Genomic DNA, 23,674 nt, shown 5'->3' on the forward strand with positions numbered 1-23,674 from the left:
CTTGGATTGCAGGCAGATTCTTTACCAGCTGAGTCACCAGGAAAACCTAGTTAAAATATGCTAGAAGGAATCAACAGAAGAGTAGATGAAACAGAGGAATGGATCTATGAGCTGGAAGGCATAGCAGTGAAAATCATCTAACTGAAGAGAAACAGAGAAAAAAAAATTGATAAAATGAGGATAGTTTAAAAGAACCCTGGGACAACATCAAGTATTCTAACATTCACATCATATGGGTCTCAAAGGACAAGAAATACAGAGTTTCAGCTATACAAAATGCATTAGTTCTTGAGATTTACTGTAGAGCATATAGCCTATAATTAACAATACTGTACTGTATACTTTAAATTTTACTAAAAGGGTAGATCTTCTGCTAAACATCATCACAAGATAACAATAATAATAAAGAGGGTAGGAGAAAACTCTAAATCAAATCCCTTAAGATTATAGAGAGGGATTAGATCTGGTAGACAGAGTGCCTGAAGAACTATGCACAGAGCTTCAAAACATTGTACAGGAGGTGGTGACCAAAACCATCCCCCAAAAAAGACACATAAGAAGGCAAAGTGGTTGTCTGAGGGGGCCCTACAAATAGGTGAGAAAAAGAAGAGAAGCGAAAGGCAAAGGAGAAGGAGAAAGATACACCCAACTGAATGCAGAGTTCCAGAGAACAGCAAGAAGAGATAAGAAAGCCTTTTTTAAGTGAACAGTGAAAAGAAATAGAGGGAAACAATATAATGGGAAAGACTAGAGATCTCTTCAATTAGTGATACCAAGGGAACATTTCATGGAAAGATGGGCACAATAAAGGACAAGAACTGTGTGGACTTAACAGAAGCAGAAGAGATTTAGAAGAGGTGGCAAAAATGCACAGAAGAACTTTACCAAGAAGGCCTTAATGACCTGGATAACCAGGGAAGCCTGACGTACTGCTGTCCATGGGGTCACAAAATGTCAGAAGTGACTGAGTAACTGAACAGCAACATAGCTTCTGGGGCCTTACTGTAAACTGAAAACTCATGGTCTAAATGAGACAATTGAAAACTAATATATTAACAATAATACTTTTCTATCCATATTACCCAGGACTTTTGGGCATTTCAGTATTTAAAGTATAGAATCATGTCTGTACACCTGGAAAAATCGCACATTGTGTTTCATTTTATTTTGTGGCAGTTTTGATCTTGTAAATAGCATAAGGACTAGGTTCTTTGGCTATCCAGATTTCATCTCTTTCTTGGTTTCTTCCCTTAGCTACATGCTCTAAAGCTGCAGTCAGTTCATGGCAAAACATGCTATTTGAGGATGGATAGGTGTGCGTAAAGTGATGGAAAGAGGAACCAGAAGAACTGTCATCATTGTGGTTTTCTTCTTCCTGGTCCTGTAGCTTTTTCTTGTCCAACTTGGAATTTATACACCCGGAAACTTCTTTCATTTCTTGGACAAAGATCATTTTGGAAGTAAAGATGCATAATAGAAAGATAAGGCCTCCAGAGACACCACACAGGAAATACAGGCCCATTTTCTCAGGGATGCCTGTGAGGAAAACAATAAACAATAAACCCATACTCTATAATGGGGTCAAAATGAGAAATACTAAAACAAACAAAGAATAAATGCCAAATGACAAACCAGTTCTTTAGTCTCTTGGTGATTTTTATATTCCTGAATGCTGTGGATTGAATTGTGTCCCCTCCCCCAACAACAACAACCTCAATATGATGGTATTTGGAGATGAGGCCTTTGGAAAAGAAGTTTACAAAAGGTCATGATGGTGAGGCCTTCATGATAGGGTCAGTGCCCTTATAAGGAGAGACAGCATAAGGATATCTTTCCCCCTCCCTCCCTTTCTTGTCTCTGTCTCTGTCTCTCGCTCTCGCTCTCCCATTTAAGGACATACAGTGTGAAAGCAGATGTCTACAATATAGGAAGAGAGTTTCCTCCTATGCTGGCACCTAAATCTGAATCTTCTCATCCCCAGATCTGTGAGAAAATAAATTTTTGTTGTTTAAGCCAACTTGTCTATGTTGTTTTGTTTTGGAAGCCTGAGCAGACTAAGATGTTGAATAAGAATTGGACTGGGATTTTGTGTTCGTTTGATCATTATAAATGTGAAGCCCAAGCATGTTTTTGTGGGTTTTTTTTTCTAATATCTCAAGCAAAAGATAATAGTTGTATATGCATTTTCCATTGTCAAACTTGAAAATACAGAGAATAAAATGTTACACTTCCTATTCCTACCTTCAAAAAAGGGGCTTATTTCACACCAGTTCTGTATTAAATGCAACATACTGCACCAGAGAGACACATCCAGTGAAAAAAATTCACTTGGAAACTCTATACTGGTTGAGATGATAAGCTACTTATCATCATATAACAATCTCTATCTCCTTGTATTTAATGCTATGACTTTTACTCTCTTAAAATAACGATGTTGCTTTAACTATCACTATATCTCCCCTTACTATCAATTCAGAAAGAAGAATTTATCTTTTTATGACCTTTACCTATCACTAGCTGTCTTTTTGGGTGTTTAAAATTATTTATTATGACAGGGGAAACTGCTAATGAGAGTTTACTTGGAAAAAAGCAGATAACATTATATATACAATATTATCTTTTTTCTTTTTTTTAAATGACTTTATTTTTTAGACCAGTGTCATGGGCACAATATCATGATTTTTCATGAAATGACCAGATAGCCTTTCTTTCCCACTGAGAGATGGATTAAATTTTTTCTTTGTATGTTTTTATTATAAAGGTGAGATATATTATGAAAAAAACTTAGAAAATACAGAAAATGGGAAAAAACAGCAACAATACCATCACTTAGGAATGCTATCATATGTTTGATATAGATCTTTCAAATAGTTTTCTAAATTTCTTTTAATGGCATTATAGTCTATAGGACCTAAACTTGTTAAAACTCTAAGTAGATACTATCAAACTCCCTTTCAATGATATACCAATAATACACACCACTGGCACATTGAAGTACTCATAATTTCATTTTAACCAACATGGAGTATTGCACTTTCTTTGTTACCACTTTAACAAGAAAACATTATCACAATGTTTAATTATGTGTGACTCTGATTTCCAGTAATGTTAAACATTTTGACAATTTTATTAGATATTTATGTTTCTCCTTTCTGTCAATTTTATATTACTATCTTTTGCTTAATAGAAAGAAGTAAGTGATTTTGTTATAGGTTTCAAAGAGCTCTTATACATTGTTAGCTCTTTGTCAAGATGAGTACAAACAGTTTTTGTAGTTGGCCTCTTAACATTAATTGCAGCAATTTTTGATGTCCATAGGCTTAATTTTATTAATTTATTCAAATCTAGAACTCTTTTCCTTGTGGCTCCTGTTTTTGAATCATAATAATAATAATTAGAGATTTATTTCCCACCACAATATATTTCACTTCTATTGTGAATAGCAAATGGATAAGTCCTTTTTCCTTTTGAAAATTTCTCTTGCTATTACACCTCTATAGGAAAAATTTTAGATTGTCAACATCCATATTTTCCTTTATAGTTTTATTATTTTTAACAGACTAAAGTCTTTTAAATTTTTTTAGAACAAGTGCTTAGTTTACAGAGTAATTGTCAGAAAGCAGAGACTTCCCACGTACCTCCCCTCTCTCCTCCCTCCACCCCATTCACACACAATTTCTCCTATTATTAACATTTTGCATTTGTGTAATTTGTGCAATGCATTTGGTACAATTGGTGAATCAATGCTGATATATTAACTAAAGTCCATAGTTTATATTAGGATTCATCTATTTCTGTTGTACAGTTCTGTGGATTTTGATACATGTAGATAGCTCAGCTGGTAAAGAATCCACCTGCAATGCAGGAGACCCCAATTCAATTCCTGGGTTGGGAAGATCCCCTGGAGAAGAGATAGGCTACCCACTCCAGTATTTTTGGGCTTCTCCTGTGGCCCAGCTGGTAAAGAATCTGCCTGCAATGTGGGAGACCTGGGTTTGATCCCTGGGTTGGGAAGATCCCCTGGAGAAGGGAAAGGCTACCCACTCCAGTACTCTGGCCTGGAGAATTCCATGGACTGTATAGTTCATGGGGTCGCAAAGAGCCAGACACAGCTGAGTGACTTTCACTTCACATCACATAATGTTCTATGTTCACCATTATATATATAAAAAATAATTTCACTTCTCTAAAACTGCCCAGTGCCCCACCTATTCATCTTTATCTCTACTCTCAAAAAAGAACAGAATCCATCTGACAGAAACTACTTCATCTTCCTTAATCTGAATTAGTCTGTACCTACACCTATTTTATCATTCCTCTCTCAACTTGCTTTCATTAGAGAACCTGTCCCTCCTGTTTCAATTGGTCTATCTTTAATTTCACTGATTCTTTCTTCTACCAGCTCAAATTTAATTTTGAGTTCTCTAGTAAACTTTCCATTTAAGTTATATTTTTCAACTCCAGAATTTATATCAAGCTTAACTTTTATAGCTTCTCTTTATTGAAATTCTCTATTTGGTGAGACAGATGAATGGATAAAGAAGATGTGATGCACATATATGGTGGAATATTACTCAGCCATAGAAAGGAATGAAACTGGGTCACTTGTAGTGATGTGGATGAACCTAAAGTCTGTCATACAGAGTGAAGTAAGTCAGAAAGAGAAAAACAAATATTGTATATTAACTCATATACATGGGATCTAGAGAAATGGTACCAATAAACTTATTTGCAGGGCAGGAATAGAGATGTAGATGTAGACAACAGACTTGTGGACATGGGGAGGGGAGGAGGAGAGGGTGGGACAAATTGACAGAGTAGCATTTGTCAGGAAGCATTTAACAAGAGGCTTCCTGTGTGCTGTTTTGGATCTGTCAGGAACCCTCTGGCCCTTATTAATTCCTGAATATTCAGGAATTAAGAGGAGAGGCACGCCTTTCCCGGGGCTGAGGAATCCAGGCATTTCTCATTACGGTGATAAGTACCCTCTTCCTTTTTATGAGCCATACGGTGAAAGGTGATTGTTTGCAACTCTCTCTTTGATAGGGATTGTCTTATGTTTCGTAAGTCTGGAATTTTGATCTTTATCTTTGCTGAGAATAACCACCTTGTAAGACAGTATATATGCACATACCATGTTAGATTAAAACACCTTTGCTCCATCAGAGCTTGGGTCCCCGTGTCTTTCTCTCTTTCGTTCTTTCTCTCTTTCGTTCTTTCTTTCTTTCTTTCTTTTTCTTTTCTTTCTGTCTTTCTCTCTCTCTCTATCTCTCTTTCAGGCTAATTCCTTGGAGCGCGGAGGCCCACTGAGCTCACTTTCTTGCCCAGGCTTCTAAGACCCTCTCCAGAAGGCACACTGTGCCTTCACCCACTCGAGAGGGCGCCTGGTGCCTACGTGCAGCAGCACGAGCCCTAAGAATAGGACTCTATTGGCTTTCTGCGTAAACCAGGGGATATCAGCCTCTTTCTCTCTCTTACTTTCTTATCGTTGACTCCAGACCACCAGGTTCCGGTCCATTAAAGGACCAACAGCACTGACATATATATACGACCATATGTGAAATAGCTAGCGGGAAGCTGCTATATGACACAGGGAACCCAGCCTGGTCCTCTGTGATGACCTAGAGGGATGAGATGGAGGTGGAGTGGGAGGGAGATCAAAGAGGGAGATTTATATAGTTGATTATACATATAGTTGTTTCATGTTGTTGTATAGCAAAAATTAACACATCATTGTAAAGCAATTATGCTCTGATTTAAAAAATTTTGAGAGAATAAATGAAAAAATGCCAATCCCGAAAGTAGAAATCAATAGGATGGTTAAAGATACAACAGGAAAATGCAAGCCATAAAATGTTAGTACAACTCTATTAACATCAAGCACAATAGATACTAAGGTAATAAAACTTACTGAACATTTAAAAGGTCACAACATTCAAATGAAAAGGTCAATATACCAGGATGATATAACATCATAGGCAAGTGATAACATAGCTTCAACATCCATAATCAAAAATTTACAGGAGTAAAGAAGGAATGTGAAAATTCAGCATTATATTACCTCCTTTAGGAACTAATGGAGAAAGCAAGGTGGCTCAGATGGTAAAGAATCCACCTACAATGCAGGAGATTAGATCCGGGTTAGAGCCGTGGGTCTGGAACATCTCCTGGAAAAGGGAATGGCAACCCATTCCAGTATTCTTGCCTGGAGAATCCCATGGACAGGGGAGCCTGTTTTGCTACAGTCCATGCAGTCGCAAAGAGCTGTACATGACTGCAGGACTAACATTTCACTTTCTTTTTTTTTCAGTGAAAGCAGTCATAAATGCAATGAAGGTATGAAATATTAGCTTAGCACAATTAATAATATTGATCTAATAGTCACAAACAGAAAACTTCACCCATTACTACAGAAAGGAAAATAGTCACCCATGTGCCACAGACCTCAAGAAATGAGGCTAAATGTATGTTTGTGAGAGTAATGTATGTAAGATGGAGCAGTCATACTTCTTTTCCTAATGACCATATAGAAAGTATGTCAACCCTATGGGAAATAGGTCTCAAGAGAGTGGCAACCTATTCTTTCTCACCAGTTTGTTGGCCTGCTTTGGCATATTGGAGAGACAGTGTCATCTAGGAGCATCTATAAGAGACCTGCTCAAAAAGTTATCCGTCTACACATAATTTCACCAAAAAGGTCTACAGCACTTGGCATAATTTGAAAACTGCATTGGACTGATAATATATCTACATTCTTAACTATTTTTGCATCAACAGATCTCTGGTGAATCCAATATAAGTTGCTAATGAGCACAGGATTTCTTTGCGGGGAGGTGATAAAATGTTCTAAAATGTGACCATGGTAATGGTTACACAACTCTGTTCTTATACTAAAAATCATTAATTGTATGCTTAATAGGATGAATTTTATGATATGTAAACTATACCTTCAAAAGTCTGCAAAAAAAAAGAAATAAATTTTGTTGGAGGAAGTTTGCCATTTGAAAATGAGCCAAAGATTAATGGAGTTTGGACTAATCATCTTAGACTCTGATATTATATATTAACTCTATAATTTAACTCTTTAAATATATATAGTTTTGGTACAAAATCTGACTCCCTGAGACTGTATGTATGGAAGATGCTCTCCACCATTAGATGCTCTAAGCAAGCTTTCCAATAGACTTAGACAAAAAAGTACCATTTCAAATATTAAATTCCATTTTTATGAGACTTTATTTTTCCACCTAAAACTGCCTAATCTTAGTTCAGATTAAATCCCCATGATTGTGTCAGAATGAAAGAGATATTTTACAGGAAGGCCGTATGTAGATCAGATTAGACCCAAGTTTTTAAGAGGGGAAAGGATGAAGAAAGGAATATTTAGTATTAAATAAGACTATTTAACTATTCTGTTTCTAATCATTCACTTGTAGGCATACTATGCAGAGTGTCTTCTGATACTTACCATATATATAATCAGACAGTGTAAATGGGTCCATTGAGCTATGGTCAATTTCTTGCAGCAGCTTTATAGGCACTGAAATGCAAAACAAAGAGTAGAAAACTGGCATGGGAATTTCAATTACTGTTCATACAACTGGGATGGTTAAAAAGTTGATATTTGGCAGACTTTCATTTAAAATAATGTATTGTGAGAGACTAAATTAAAGTAGTGTTAATCTAAATTTTTAAGTGACAGCCTTGTCATACCTATTTATTTCCATGGAATAAATCCTGAGTATTGAATCAAGTAATGGTCTAGGCATTGTCACAGAACAGAGGAAGGAATAAATGAACTAAGGAGATTTCAAAGTGCAGAAGTAAGGAGTGTACACTAAAGTAGTAAGGATGCTTGAACTGGAAAGTAGTGAAGACTTTGGATTAAAGCAATTTTAAAATAAGGATTTACCAAACACCAAAGATGAAGACATTGTTTTAATGTATGGAATGGCTCCTTCCTCTTGGTTTAGAAAAATGTTGGCATATTTAAAATCAAAAATAAAAAGATATCTGTAATCTCACATCCCCCTAGAACTATCTCTGAGTTTTCATCTTACTGTTCCTCATAACCTTATAGACACAGCTGATTACTTCTTCCTTTCCATCAGTCTTCTCCCTTTTTGCTTTCACACCACATTCTTCTCATTTTCTTCATACTTTATCTCTTCTTATTTCCCTTTGAATTAATCCTGGAATGTGAAATCAAGTGGACCTTAAGAAGTATCACAACAAACAAAGCTAGTGGAGGTGATGGAACTCCAGTTGAGCTATTTCAATTCCTAAAATATGATGCTGTTAAAGTGCTGCACTCAAAATGCCAGCAAATTTGGAAAACTCAGCAGTGGCCACAGGACTGGAAAAGTCAGTTTTCATTCCAATCCCAAAGAAGAGCAATGGCAAAGAATGTTCAAACTACCACACAGTTGCACTTATTTCTCATGCTAGCAAAGTAGTGTTCAAAATTCTCCAAGCCAGACTTTAACAGTATGTCACCTGTGAACTTCCAGATGTTCAAGCTGGATTTAGAAAAGGTAGAGGAACCAGAGATCAAATTGCCAATATCCATTGGATCATCAAAAAAAGCAGAATTCCAGGAAAATATCTACTCTGCTTTATCGATTATGCCAAAGCCTTTGACTGTGTGGATCACAACAAACTGTGGAAAATTCTTCAAGAGATGGAAATAACAGGCCACCTTGTCTACCTCTGGAGATTTCTGTATGCAGGTCAAGAAGCAACAGTTAGAACTGGACATGGAACAACAGACTGGTTCCAAATTGGGAAAGGAGTACATCAAGGCTGTATATTGTCACCTTGCTTATTTAACTTATATGCAGAGTACATCATGAGAATTGCCAGACTCGATGAAGCACAAGCTGGAACCAAGATTGCCGGGAGAAATTTCAATAACTTCAGATGTGCAGATGACACCACCCTTACGACATAAAGCAAAGAACTAAAGAGCCTCCTGATGAAAGTGAAAGAGGAGAGTTTAAAAGCTGGCTTAAAACTCAACATTCAGAAAACTAGGATCATGGCATCCAGTCCCATCACTTCATAGCAAATAGATGGGAAAACAGTGGAAACAGTGACAGACTTTATTTTTGGGGGCTCCAAAATCACTGCATGGTGACTGCAGCCATGAAATTAAAAGATGCTTGCTATGACCAACCTAGACAGCATATTAAAAAGCAGAGACATCACTTGGCTGACAAAGTTCTGTCTAATCAATGCTATGGTTTTTCTAGTAGTTGTGTACGGATATGAGAGTTGGACCATAAAGAAGGCTGAGAGCCGAAGAATTGATGTTTTTGAACTGTGGTGTTGAAGAAGACCCTTGAGAGTTCCTTGGACTGCAAGGAGATCCATCTAGTCAATCCTAAAGGAAATCAGTCCTGAACATTCACTGGAAGGTCTGATGCTGAAGCTGAAATTCCAGTACTTTGGCCACCTGATGCAAAGAACTGACTCATTGGAAAAGACCTTGATGCTGGGAAAGATTGAAGGCAGGAGGAGAAAGGGAGGACAGAGGATGAAATGATTGGATAGCATCACTGACTAGATGGACATAAGTTTGAGCAAACTCTGGGAGTTAGTGATGGACAGGGAAGCCTGGAGTGCTGCAGTCCATGGGGTCGCAAAGAGTCAGACATGAATGAGCAACTGAACTGAACTGAACTGAGTCCCCTTTGAAATTTTCTTTTTCTCTGCAAGTCTCTTAAGTGCTAACATTCCTTTGGACTTTGTTCTAACCCCACTTCAAACTATACACAGCAGTTATCCTGCTATGTCAACTTTTTGTTTGGAGATTTCTCCATTCTACAAATATTAGTAGGATAAGTATCATTAACCTTTTAGGAAAGATATAGGCATATTTTAAATATAAACGACAGCTATGCTGTTTTGGCTACTCAAAGTTTTAACCCCTTTCTGCAATGGGTTAATATGACTGCAATATTAACACACATTATAGGTTTCTGTGGGAAGAAAATTTTACCTCCTATTACAGGGGATAAAAATTCAAGTGCTGACTTTCCCAATCTCCCTTACAACTAGGGATTTGGAACATGATCTAAGCTTGCCCAGTCAGATGTGTCTGTGCCACCTGGACTTGGAAGCTAATAACTTAAAACTTTTCTCTCTTCAGAGGCAGCAGCTGTTTAATGGAATAAGCATTTTTCCTACCAGAAAGTTCCAAAGTACAGTTTGGGGCATTTTTATTAGATATATAGCTAAGCCAGGTTATACATCCCTCTCAGCAACTTCTATGAGATATCCACTGCCCTTTTAATAAACTCCTTTTCTGCTAAAACAGCTTAGGTTGACCTCTACTGCAGGTATCTAACCATCCCAACTGATACAGCTCCTAATACCTTCAGTACTGGCTCCACACTCAAATCAACACACACACACACACACACACACACACACACATATATATATATATACACTAACGTATCATTTTCTTCTGAATATCTCACAAGTATGGAATCACAGTCACTTAATACCTGTATAATCTTGAACGTGTTACTTTTCCTTTCTGAATCTTTGTTTTCTTTTCTATAGAATGGGAATAAAAGCAAGGGAGAAAGGGAAAGGTACATCAACTAAACACAGAGTTCCAAAGAATAGCAGGGAGAGACAAGAAGGCCTTCTTCAATGGACAGTGCATAAAAGTAAAAGAAAACAGCAAGAGGGGAAAGAATAGAGATCTCTTTAGGAAAATTGGAAATATCAAGGTAACATTTTGTGCAAAGATGGCCACAATAAAGGACAGAAATGGTAGAGACCTGGTAGATGCAGAAGAGATCAAGAAGAGATGGAAAGAATACATGGAAGAACTGTACAAAAGAGATCTTAATGAACTGGATAACTATGATAGTGTGGTCAGTCACCCAGAACCAGACATTCTGGAGTGTGAAGTCAAGTGGGCCTTCGGAAGCACTGCTGTCAATAAAGTTACTTGATGTGATAGAATTTCAGTAGAGCTATTCAAAACCCTAAAGGATGATGCTGTCAATGTGTTGCACTCAATATGTCAGCAAATCTGGAAGACCCAGCAGTGGCAACAGGACTGAAAAGGCCAATCCTCATCCCAATTCCCAAGAAGGGTAATACCAAAGAATGTGCTAACCATCAGACAATTGCACTCATCTCCCATGCTAGTAAAGTGAAAATGAAAGTCACTCAGTCATGTCTGACTCTTTGCCACTCCATAGACTATACAGTCCATGAAATTCTACAGGCCAGAATACTGGAGTAGGTAGCCTATCCCTTCTCCAAAAGATCTTCCTGACCCAGGAATTGAACCGGGGTCTCTGGCATTGCAGGCAGATTCTTTGCCAACTGAGCTCTCAGGGAAACCCCCCATGCTAGTAAGGTCATGCTTAAAACCTTGCATGCTAGGCTTCAGCATTATGGGAACCAAGAACTTTCAGATGTCCAAGCTGGGTTTAGAAAAGGCAGAGGAATGAGAGATGAAATTGCCAACATCCATTGGATCATAGAGAGCTAGGGAATTCCAGATAAACATCTACCTCTGTTTCATCAACTATGCTAAAAAGCCTTTGACTGTGTGGATCATAACTAACTGTGGAAAGCTCTTAAAGAGATGGGAACACCAGACCGTCTTACCTGTCTACTGAGAAACCTGTATGTGAGTCAAGAAGCAACATTTAGAACCCTGTATGGAACAACTGACTGGTTCAGGATTAAGAAAGGAGTATGACAGGGCTGTCTGCTGTCACCCTGTTTATTTAACCTATATGCTGAGCACATCACAAGAAATGCTGGGCTGGATGAGTTATAAGATAGGCGGGAGAAGCGTCAACAACCTCAGATATGTGGATGATACCACTCTAATGGCAGAAAGTAAAGAGGAACTAAAGAAGCTCTTGATGAGGGTGAAGGAGGAAAGTGAAAGAGCCAGCTTAAAACTAAATATTAAAAAAAAAAAACTAAGATCATGGCATCAGGCCCCATTACTTCATGGCAAATAGAAAGGGAAAAGGTGGGCTTCCCAGGTGGCACTAGTGGTAAAGAATCTACCTGCCAATGCAGAAAACTTAAGAGATGCTGCTTCAGTCCCTGGGTTGGGAAGATCTCCTGGAGAAGGAAATGGCAACCCACTCCAGTATTCTCACCTGGGAAATCCCATGGACAGAGGAGCCTGGCAGGCTACAGTCCATGGGATCACAAGAGTCAGACATGACTGAGCATCTGAGCACACCATGGCATCCGGCCCTCTTACTTCATGACGAATAGAAAGGGGAAAATGTGGAAGTAGCAACAGATTTCCTCTTCTTTGGCTCTAAAATCACTGTGAATGGTGACTGCAACCCTGAAATCAGAAGACGTTTGCTTCTTGGCAAGAAAGCTATGACAAACCTAGACAGCGTGTTGAAAAGCAGAGACATTACTCTGCCAACAAAGGTCCATATAGTCAAGGCTATGGTCTTCCCAGTGGTCACATAATGGTTGAAAAAGCTGGACCATGAAGAAGGCAGAGTGCCAAAGAACTGATGCCTTCAAACTGTGGTGCTGGAGAAGACTCCTGAGAGTCCCTTGGACAGCAAGGAGATCAAACTAGTCTATCCTAAATGAAATCAACCCTGAATATTCGTGGGAAGGACTGATGCTGAAGCTGATGCTCCAGTATTTTGGTCATCTGATGCAAACAGACGACTCATTGGGAAAGTCCCTGATGCTGGGAAAGATTGAGGACAAAAGGAGAAGAAGATGTCAGAGGATAAGATGGCTGGATGGCATCACTGATGCAATGGACATGAACTTGGCAAACTTGGGAGATGGTGAGGGACAGGGAGGCCTGTTGTGCTGCAGTCCATGGGGGTCGCAAAGAGTCAGACATGACTGGGCAACTGAACAACAGCAACACCTCACGGGATTATTTTAATGACCAAATGAGAAACATGGATGTAAAGAAATTGGAAACTGAAAAGTGCTATACAGATTTTAGCTATTGTTGTAATTGTAGAATGCGAGTTATAATATTGTAGCTTTCCACAGTAATTTATTAAGTGGTAGGGACACCCTCTTTTTCTTACCACATATATAGAAAACTTGCAGCTGTTTCTTCACTCCTGGGAAACAAGGTTCACCGAAAGTAACTGTATCTGCAAACAACGTACAGTTTTCTTTCTTTTGACACTGTCTCAAGACTCCTTGTAGAGTGTCAGGAGCTAAGCACTCTGTTGGTTTTGATTAAAACAAACAAATGATTTGAGTTGGGGAAGAAAAAAAGAGGTAGAATGCATAGAAGAACCAGAATAGGTATTTCTGCAATGTAGGCTTGAGAGTTTTTCTTTTAATATGCAAAATACTTTAAGATCTCAAGGAAATAGAACTAAAGGGGTGGTCTTGCAGTCAAAATAGTCTATTCAGGATGCCTTCACTGGGGTGAATGAACCTAGATACTGTTATCCTCTTTGTCATTTTATTTGAGATACAAATAATCATGGAAGGAGCGTCTATTACCTTGGCCTGACTTGGCTAGCATGCCCACTCCTTGGCTAGTGAAGAGCATTGTCCCTTTAGACTATAGTCAATGTTAATAATTTCCTAAAAGGAAATTCAGGATGTTTAGTATGATGGGAAAATAGATCTTAGGTAAACACTGCAAATGCACACTATTCTTGGATGGAAAGAGCAATCTTGATTTTTTTTTTCTATCACATCATACTGCCAGGCTTTAACAGCACACCAGGTCCAGAATTCTCTTTAACTTAGAAAGAAGCTGATGTCTTGTCTTATTTTCCCTAGGAAACCATACCATAGGACCTCCCAAGGTCTTGGCAGATATCAAATACTGCTGAGTATTGGATCTTCCTTCCTCTGAAATGCATGAAAGAGATATGTCATTTTTGTACTTGAAAAAAAAAATGCAATACAACTTTTGTTTGCCAAGAGTTCTAAAGATTTAAATTTTTCTCCAAGTTCCTAACAGCTCAAATTCTTTTTACTGTTCTAAATATGTAATTTACAATGTATTATTTTAGATTTTCAGTATCTATGAGTAGTTAGCAATTAAAGATATTAGTACAACTTAGTGACTTTGAAAAATACAAATTTACAAATACTAAATTTCTTCTGTCTTTTATGGAAGAAGTAACTAAAATGTAGATGAGGGAACCAGGTTAGAGGTATCTTATACTCTATCACTGGGCTCCCCTGGTGGCTCAGACAGTAAAGAATCCACCTGCAATGCAGGAGACCTGGGTTCGATCCTTGGGTTGGGAAGATCTCCTGGAGGGGGGCATGGCAACCCACTCCAGTATTCTTGCCTGGAGAATCCCCATGGACAGAGGAGCCTGGCAGGCTCTAGTCCATGGGATTGCAGAGAGTCAGACATGACTGAGTGACTAAGCATGAACATGCACTATCACTAGAGCAGAGTTTCTCAACCTTGGAAGTATTTACTTTAAAGGTTGGATAATTCTCAGTTGCAGGGTCTGTCCTGTACATTGTATAATGTTTAACAGCATCCTTGACCTCTACCCACTAGATGTCAGCAACAACTGACCCCAGTTGTGATAACCAAACATGTTTCCAGACACAGTGTCTTTGGGGAAGAGGTTAAAATCACTGCTGATTGACAATCACTGGACAGAGGTTAAGCTAAATAATCCTGTGCATAGTTATGTTTAATAAGAAAAAGGTTTATGAAGATTTTGTCCTGAACTATTCCAAGGTTTATGAGAATCAACAAAGGTTATTCAAAGCTTTTTTTGATCTGAAGCATTCAAGAGGCATGTCTTCTACAGAACCATGAATATACCAGAAAGCAGCACAATGCAGCAATAATCACAGAGCAACAGCACTGAAACTGAGATCAGTTTAGGCCAAAGACAGAAATTATGGCAGTGGAAATTGCACACAGACCCTATTTATTGGTACTCAAGTTACAGCTTACTTCAGCAATAATGTGATACAGTGTTGCATTAACTGAAATATGTCAATGTAAGTGAGTTTTCCAATCAAATTCTTAAGAATGTTAATTTTTGTGGCATATGCTTCAGGATAAATTGGAGCAGGCAGAGGCTACTGAGTTTGCACATTTTAAAACTAAGCATTGTCTTACACCTACACTGTCTCTGGAAAACATATAAGGCATAGCTTTCAACAGCAACATTTCTGTGGCTCTGCACTAGCTAATCATGATTATACTCTTGTTCATAAAATAGTTGCAACCATTTGAGAATGTTCATATTATATACTCAGCTCTAGTCTCATGGTATTGCTTATATTTTAATATCATGGTGATATGGAATATATTAATCAATTATTTAAAGTTCAGAGAATTTGGAAATTTCTACTATAGATTTGTGTGTCTTCTATTTCCAACATACCTATGACAGGTCCATTTGTATTCGTTACTTCACATTTTTGTTTTCCTTCCATGAATTTGCCATAACTTGCAGAGAAAATTGTCAAGACAGATTTATTTCTGCATCAAAGTCTCAGTGTACCATTCTCACACACTGTCTTTATTCGGTAGTTCACTAGGAAACAAAGTTGATACTTTAGATTCCCTTTTAAATTCAACATTATATTCCAATATGTTTATTTTTAAACTGTTTTGAAGCACTGATAGTTTAAGCTTCCTTAAAATGAGGAGAAATATATAATAAAGTCATCTGAACTTGTAGAAATCATCTGTCAGAAGAATTGCAATCCAAATTTTTAAATGAGAGGAGGGTTAAATTGAAAGTAGCTCTTACTTTTGGGTAAATTTCAAATCTTGAGTTATAGAATAGAAATAGGCCTCTATCACCAAGAAGTATTTTGTGTTTCTGGTTTAATACAGCTTAAGGTATTATACAGTGTTTTAAAATTGCTAAGCATGAAAACAAAGTCAGAACACTTAGAAATGAGCCCACAAACTATATAGGTCCCATCGTTTTTTGTAAATCCCCTCTTGATTTTAAACACCATTGTAAAACTTACCTGGTCTACATTTATAAGATACTATAAGATACTTGTATATGCCAGGACATGGATCCTGTCCAAACATTTGACTATTCATAGATATCTGACACCATCATTCATCCTTGCACTCATCCAGGAGTTTCTTGTGAAGAAGGAAAAGAGAGAAATTACTGAATAGAAGTTCACATCAATGTGTTATCATTTCCACTAATGAATTTTACAAAATTTTAAAAAGATGAATTATTTAACTTTCCAATAAAATGTTTCTTTTTTCCCCTGACACATAGATGTTATATTTATTGAACTTTGAGAAGAGAATATATATACAGTGATGGATTAGACATAAAAACTAAGGCCTTGAATTACAGTTCTGTTACTTACTTGCTATGTGACTACCAGCAAATTGCCTCTGTAAAATTATATTTGCTTGTATGTTAAAAGGAGATACTAATTCCTGGCACAAGTTAAGCAAAGGGCTATTTTCAAATCTAATTTCTACAGAAATGAAAGCTTTTAATATATGACAAATTGAATACTCTCTGGTTCTGGAAATAGAAAAAGCAGGTGGCCAAACAATTAATGTGGTTAGTTACAATGGGAAGGAGAGAAGAAGCAAGAAGCTCTTAAAAGTGAGGGGGAACAAAAACAAGAGAGCCTGGTATCATGAGAGCCAAAGGAACTGCGTGTTTAAAGAAAGGTAGAATGGTAGACTGTGTCTACTTATTGTGACACCAATAAGCCACATTAGATAAAGACATTAAAGGGTCCACTGGTGAAGATCAGTGGTGATCTCAGTGGAGCTAGTGGTGGCAGGAATAAGACTGAGTTGCTACCAAGAAAGTGGAGATAGTGTATTCCTTCAAGCATATAAGGATGAATGATGGGTCAATCAGGAAGCTGCTCATAATTAGTCTCTTGTTGCTGTTGTTTTTAGTTGCTAAGTCATGTCCAACTCTTTATGAGCCCACAGACTGTAGCCCGCCAGGCTCCTCTGTCCATGGAATTCTCCAGGCAAGAATACTGGAGTGAGTTGCCATTTCCTCCTTCAGGGGATCTTCCCCAACCCAGGGATCAAACCCAAGTCTCCTGCATTGGCAGGCAGATTCTTTACCCTAAGCCATCTGGGAAGCCCATATTAGTCTCTAGGGAAAACTAGAATGTTCTCAATTGATTCCAGGTATATTTTAGTTTTTATTAGATCATGAGCTCTTAGGAAGCTTCTCAAATCATGGAGCCCTTAATCCAGCACCCCTCTAGGTCACCAATGACCTCTATTACTGAATAGCTGTATAACCTTGGGAGAATCAGTTCACTTATCTGATTCTCAGTTTCCTCATCTATAAAATGATATTTAAAAGTAGTACCTACTTCACGATGTTATGTGTACTAAAGGAAAGAATTCATGTATTGTGCCAAGCAATATGCCTGGCACATAGTAAGTACTCAAAAAATGTTAGCTATTACTATATAAGAAGGGAAGGGAAATGGCCAAATTAAGAATATGTAACTGAAATCAAAGCTCTTCTAATCTAAATGGTGTAGTCAAGCTATGCATGATTAATTTCTTTTCCATTTTGCTCATGTTTCCATGGTAATTACATATTCAATCTATTCTTTCATCAAATAAAATTAGATATGTTTGCTTTTGAATGTAGAGTTACCAGGACCCTTGCCTTCTGAGAAGTTGGGTCTTACCTGTCTAGCTGTGACTGACACACAGGTGGCATTTTCACTGGTCTTATCAACTGGAGTTGGACAAAAGTTTTCATCAGGGACTTTATGACCATAAAAAGCAGAAAGGATGCTGATAGATGTCTTTTGTGGGCAAGTGAGTCCCAGTTTCTCTACTTCACATGCATGAGCTGTATGGTTCTTCAAGACTTTCTTAAGGTGGCCTGAAGGAATGTTAGAGACAAACAATGGAGCAAATACTGTATTATTCCCAAAGGATTTTGTGTAGGGTGAAGGGCCTCTAATTTCATCTTGGCTAGCCCTCCAAACAGTTACTGCGTATCTTTAACAGAATCCCAGCAATTGGTCATCTAGCATCTGCTTAAGCACTTTTAGTAACAGAAGATTTGAAATATTGCTGTGGGCTAGTTGTATTAAAGTTTCTTCTCATGTTAACTGAAACCCTGGCCACCCTGCTGTAACTTCTATTTAATGATCCTACTTCTGTCACATGGAGGTATATAGAATTGGTCTGAGGTCTCTTTCCCATGATGCTTCATTAGATGTTTAAGGACAGTGACTTTCTGAGACTTTTTTGAATCACAAACCAAATTTCCTCAACTTTTCTTCCTTCTAAATGGTCTTCAAATTTCTCACCATATTTGGAAATCTCATATGAATCCCATCTAGTTTGTCAATAAACTTCTTAAGGTTCTGGAAAAAAAATATGTGATGAGTCTGAATAAATAAAGTACAATGTAGTTTCTGGCAGCTACTGTTTTCTTCTATTTTGAAACGCAGGATATTATTTCATCATCTCATGTCTTATGAAACTGTATCAGGCACTTATAATAAAATACACAGTATTTATTTCTCCTTTATTTACTAACAGAAGCCCTATTATTTTGTGTGTGAGTGGCAGTAATTTCCCCAGTCTCAAGTAAGATATTTACAATTCTTTGAATCATCTTCAACTTCCTTTATCATTGTTTTATACTTCTCAGCGTAAAGGTTGTCATCTCCTTGGTTAGATTTATTCCTAAGTATTTTATTTTCTCTTATATGATTTTTAAAATAGTTTTCTTTTTATTTCTGATATTTCATTATTTAGTGTAAAGAAATGCAAGAGATTTCTGTACATTAATCTCATAGCTTGCTACCTTGGTGAATTCATTTATTAGTTCTAACAGCTTTTAAATGGAGACTTTAGGGTTCTTTATAGAGAATATCATGTCATCTGCAAATAGTGACAGTTTTACTTCCTCCCTTCCAATTTGGATACTTTTTGGATACAATTTGGATATTTTTTCTTGTCTGATTGCTATGTCTAGGGCTTCCAATACTATGTTGAATGGCAGTAGTGAGAGTGAACATCCTTATCTTGTTCCTGAATTTAGCAGGAAAGGCTTTCAACTTTTCACTATTGAGTATTCTGTGGGTTTGTCATAAATGGCTTTTGTTATGTTGAGATATTTTCCCTCTATACCTAGCTTGAAGAAACTTTTTATCATGAATGGATGTTGAATTTTGTCAAATGCATTTCTGTGTCTATTGAGATGATCATGTGATTTTTTTTTACTCTTCCTTTGTTAATGTGGCTTATATTGACTGATTTGCTAATATTGAACCATCCTTGTCTTTCTGAAGTTCAATTTGATCATGGTGTATGATCCTATGTGTGTGCGTGTGTGTGTGTGTGTACTCCTTTCTCTTGCAATTACTTAATATCTCTGTGTCTGAAGTTACTCTTCTACCAAAAGGGAATAATAATAGTATGAGTTTGGTTCTGGACACTAGTGGCTTTGAGTTATGATCATATTTTCTAGAGTTGGAACAAGAACCTTATCACACACACTTTCAACAACAACAAAAATACAGTCTACAAAAATGAAACAAATAAAAAAGGTATAAGAATCAAATTGGCATCAAACTATTGACTCACCTAAATAACAGTAATGATGTATTTCCAGTATTAAATCATGAGCCAGCATCTTATTTCAGGATAAACTGAAGAACAATTAACTACTTAGGATCTCACAAGCTCTAGTGATGCTGTGGATAATATAAATCATCATATTGTTTAAAAGTGTAGATTTGGTTTTTACACTTACTTGTTCTCAGGGTCAACCATAGTTTCCCTGTCTATATAGTAAGGAAAGAATATATTTTCCTGACACCTAGGCCAAGGCTGATGTTCACCAATGTCACTCTATGTAATGTCCCCAAGAGTCCTCTAGAGGGAAGCAGAGGGAAGGACTGTCAAGAGCTGTGGCTATGTAAACAAAATGGAAAGAAATATTTGTAGTGAATCTTGTTAATATAGGTATGGGTGCATGCTCAGTAACTCAATCACGTCTGACTCTTTTGTGACCCCATGGACTGTAGCCCACCAAGCTCCTCTGTCCATGGGAGTCTCCAGGCAACAATATTGGAATGGGTTGCCATTTCCTCCTCCAGGGGATCTTCCCAACCCAGGGAATAAACCCACATATCTGATGTCTCCTGCACTGGCAGGTGGGTTCTTTAGGACTGTACCACCTGGGAAGCCCTTAATATAGGTGTAAAACCCTCCACATCTCTTACAATCTGTCCCCCACTCACAAGACAGCTAGTCTAAATCATTATTTTAATAGTGTAGAGTATCTACTTTGCTCTGCTGGCAAAGACTCCATTTTTCTGTTCTCCAGAAAATTATTTATTCTTGAACACATTTATTTCTCTGAAATACTTTTTCTATAACCTGGCCTCTGGGGATATTTGCAGTATCAACAGGAAGAGGCCTACCTCTGAAACATTCACAAAAGCCAAACAACACTTTGACCTCTGAAGAAAAGAGGTAGTCGGTATCCCTTTCAGAAGGCTTCATAGGCCATTTATTCTTGATTTCCTTTTCTTGCTTTAGCAGTTCCCTGACAATATACAATTTCCTGCTACAATTTCCTGCTGCGTATAAACATAAGGCTCTCATGTCTACAGAACAGCAAGAAATGCTTGAGGAAAGTTTTTTTTTTTTTTCAAGTGCCTCCCTTGGGTATATAATGAGGAAACTCTCAACTTCTATTCTCTTCTCACCTCAATTTTCTTATTCTCCCTTACATTTCCCTCCAAACTCAGCTTCATTCTGTGTGCTCTAAGAAGCCTTTAACTCAGTGCAGCCCCCTTCCTCTTTACTGGTGCTGATCAGATGGTTTGAGGAAGTATAAACTCACAAATGTTTTCTATACTCATTCTACAACTAAATAACTAAATGACTCAATGCAACAACTAATAATAATAAATAAATAACCATGTGTGGGGTAGGGAGGGAGCATGTCCTAGTATCAAAAGAAAAGAAAAGAGAGGGTCAGAAATTATCAACTCACCTGGAAATTCTGGGACTGCTTCCAGCACAACTGCCAGAAACAACTCAGCACTGATCCAAAATGCAAGCCTTTGCAGCTCAGAAATTGTCCCAGTATAGCCATTTGGGGTCGTGCTTCCTCACTTGCCTGCATCCAGCTCAGAATGGCACTGGAATCCAGAGTCACTAGCCTCAAACTTCTAAAAGACCCTCATTGTCTATAAACAAAGAGTCCACTCTTTGTCTCGTGTGTGTGTGTGTGAGTGTGTGTGTGTGAAAGAGAGAGAGAGAGAGAAAGAGATCCATAGCTAGACAGAAAAATGAAAAGAAGAAAAAAAGCTAAAAGAAAGACTATTTCACACACTTATGCAAAATGAATCACTTTAATTGGTCATCTGAAGGGCCAACCAAGCCTAAGGAGGTATTGTGCATTGAACAAGTTTATGATTTTAGTTTTCACTAGAAAAATGAGGTCACTTAAGAAATAATATTGCAAAAAAAGAAATAATATTGTAATGACAAGAAGGAAAGGATGTGCCTTTTTTGCTTGCCCTAACCCCATCTACTGTATATAGCATGAGGGTTGATATGTAATGCAAAATTCTTGTCTATGGCCTAGCATTGTAGCACTGCAGTCAGTGAAGCCAAAGCATTATCACAGAAGGAATATATACACGAAGACTATCCAAGAACTCACCTCCAGTTCAAAGGTCTCATACAAATAGTACTTGAGTTTTATTGCTATGTGTGAAAATCTTTTTTATAAAGTTGTTTGTATATGTATAGATTATTAGTTCCTCACTATAAAATGCCTAAAGTATTATATTATTATAATAAAGAAGAACAAAGAACATAATATAAGTATAAAGAATATAATGAAGAAGAATATTTACTATATATTATAATAAAGAAGAATATTAACTAAAAATGTTAAGCATAAGATAGGGGCTAAGGAAAATCTCTGAGGAGAAAGTGTCTGTAATATTAAGAAAACATGATCAGAGAAGATAGAGATGTGAAAATAAGATGTGTCCAACTACCCTCAGTGGGTATTCAGCAGAAAGACAGATAGTCAAAGCTTCTATATATAATAATAGCAGTGTGATGATCTGAAAACTTTGAGACAGTTTCTAAGAAAAGAAGAAAATTCCTGGCCTTTTAAAAAGAACCTTCATCTCAATCTTTGACCCTTGAATCCTAGGTAGGCCTGAAGAAACATTGTTAATTTTTTTGAACATTAGAGAGCTTAATAAAGATTTTTAAATTCCATAAATCATTGTATATATAAAAGAAAAATATCTGCAGCAAGAGGTAGGAAGGGGAATGAGATGATGAGTTCTCAGTCCTAGTACACGAGCATTTGGAAACCTATTATGCAAAGGCCATAGGGGAAAGAGGAGCAAAGAGTATTTTGAATTTGAATTCAACGTAAAGCATGGTTAAACCATCTTTAAAATATTAATAAGACTTACTTTCAGCTCTGGCAACATAGCAGACTAATATGATGATCATACTCTGTATAAAAGCAAGACAACTATATGCTGGCTAAATGCTCTTTAACACTACAGGTGAAACTTGAGGACATTATGCTAAATGAAATAAACCATTCAGAAAGACAAATATGGCATGATTTCATTTATATGAGGTATCTAAAGTAGTCAAATTTGTATCAAAGAGTGCAATGGTAGTTGTCAGGTATTCAGGAAAGCGACCACTGCTGCTATTCAGTCGCTCAGTCATGTCTGACTCTTTGCGACCCATGGACTGCAGCACAATAGCCTTCCCTGTCTTTCACCATCACCCAAGGCTTGCTCAAACTCAAGTCCATCAAGTCTGTGATGCCATCCAACCATCTCATCCTTTGTTGTCCCCTTCTCCTCCTGCCTTCAATCTTTTCCAGCATCAGGGTCTTTTCCAATGAGTTGGCTCTTCCCATCAGGTGGCCAAAGTAGTGGAGTTTCAGCTTCAGCATCAGTCCTTCCAATGAATATTCAGGACTGATTTCCTTTAGGATTCACTGGTTTGATCTCTTGCAGTACAACGGATTCTCAAGAGTCTTCTCCAACACCACAGTTCAAAAGCATAAATTCTTCGGTGCTCAGCCTTCTTTATAGTACAACTCTCATATCCATACATGACTATTGGAAAAACCAGAGATTTGACTAGACAGAACTTTGTTGGCAAAGTAATGTCTCTGCTTTTTAATACGCCATCTAGGTTTGTCATAGATTTTCTTCCAAGGAGCAAGTGTCTTTTGATTTCATGGCTGCAGTCACTGTCCACAGTGATTTTGGAGACCAAGAAAATAAAGTCTGTCACTGTTTCCATTGTTTCCCTATTTGCCTTGAAGTGACCGGACCAGAGGCCATGATCTTTGTTTCTTGAATTTCTTTGTTTTTTGAATCTTTGTTTCTTGATCTTTGTTTCTTGAATTCTTGGTTTTAAGCCAATTGTTTTTTTACTCTCCTCTTTCACCTTCATCAAAAGGTTCTTAAGCTCCTCTTTGCTTTCTGCCAAAGGGTGGTGTCATCTACGTATCTGAGGTTATTGATATTTCTCCCAGCAATCTTGACTCTGGCTTGTGATTTATCCAGCCTGGAATTTCACATGATGTACTCTTCACATAAGTTAAATGAGCAGGGTGACAACATACAGCCTTGAGGTATTCCTTTCCCAATTTTGAACCAATCCATTGCTCCATGTTTGGTGTGAACT

General features: G+C 37.5%; 2 long non-coding RNA genes across 2 annotated transcripts; both read right to left on the reverse strand.

The window, feature by feature from the left end:
• Positions 1 to 1,407: 1,407 nt before the first annotated feature.
• On the reverse strand, positions 1,408 to 13,503 carry LOC122689918. The gene is made up of 3 exons (XR_006339946.1): positions 13,068 to 13,503; positions 7,469 to 7,540; positions 1,408 to 1,536 (listed from the first exon to the last, which is right to left on the reverse strand). It is a non-coding gene; the product is annotated as an uncharacterized LOC122689918 (long non-coding RNA).
• Positions 13,504 to 15,976: 2,473 nt separating this feature from the next.
• Positions 15,977 to 21,102, reverse strand: LOC122689919. The gene is made up of 3 exons (XR_006339947.1): positions 20,982 to 21,102; positions 17,644 to 17,843; positions 15,977 to 16,090 (listed from the first exon to the last, which is right to left on the reverse strand). It is a non-coding gene; the product is annotated as an uncharacterized LOC122689919 (long non-coding RNA).
• Between the last annotated feature and the right edge of the window lie 2,572 nt (positions 21,103 to 23,674).

Source organism: Cervus elaphus, chromosome X (genome assembly GCF_910594005.1).
Source record: "Cervus elaphus chromosome X, mCerEla1.1, whole genome shotgun sequence".
In the NCBI taxonomy this organism is placed as follows: Eukaryota; Metazoa; Chordata; class Mammalia; order Artiodactyla; family Cervidae; genus Cervus; species Cervus elaphus.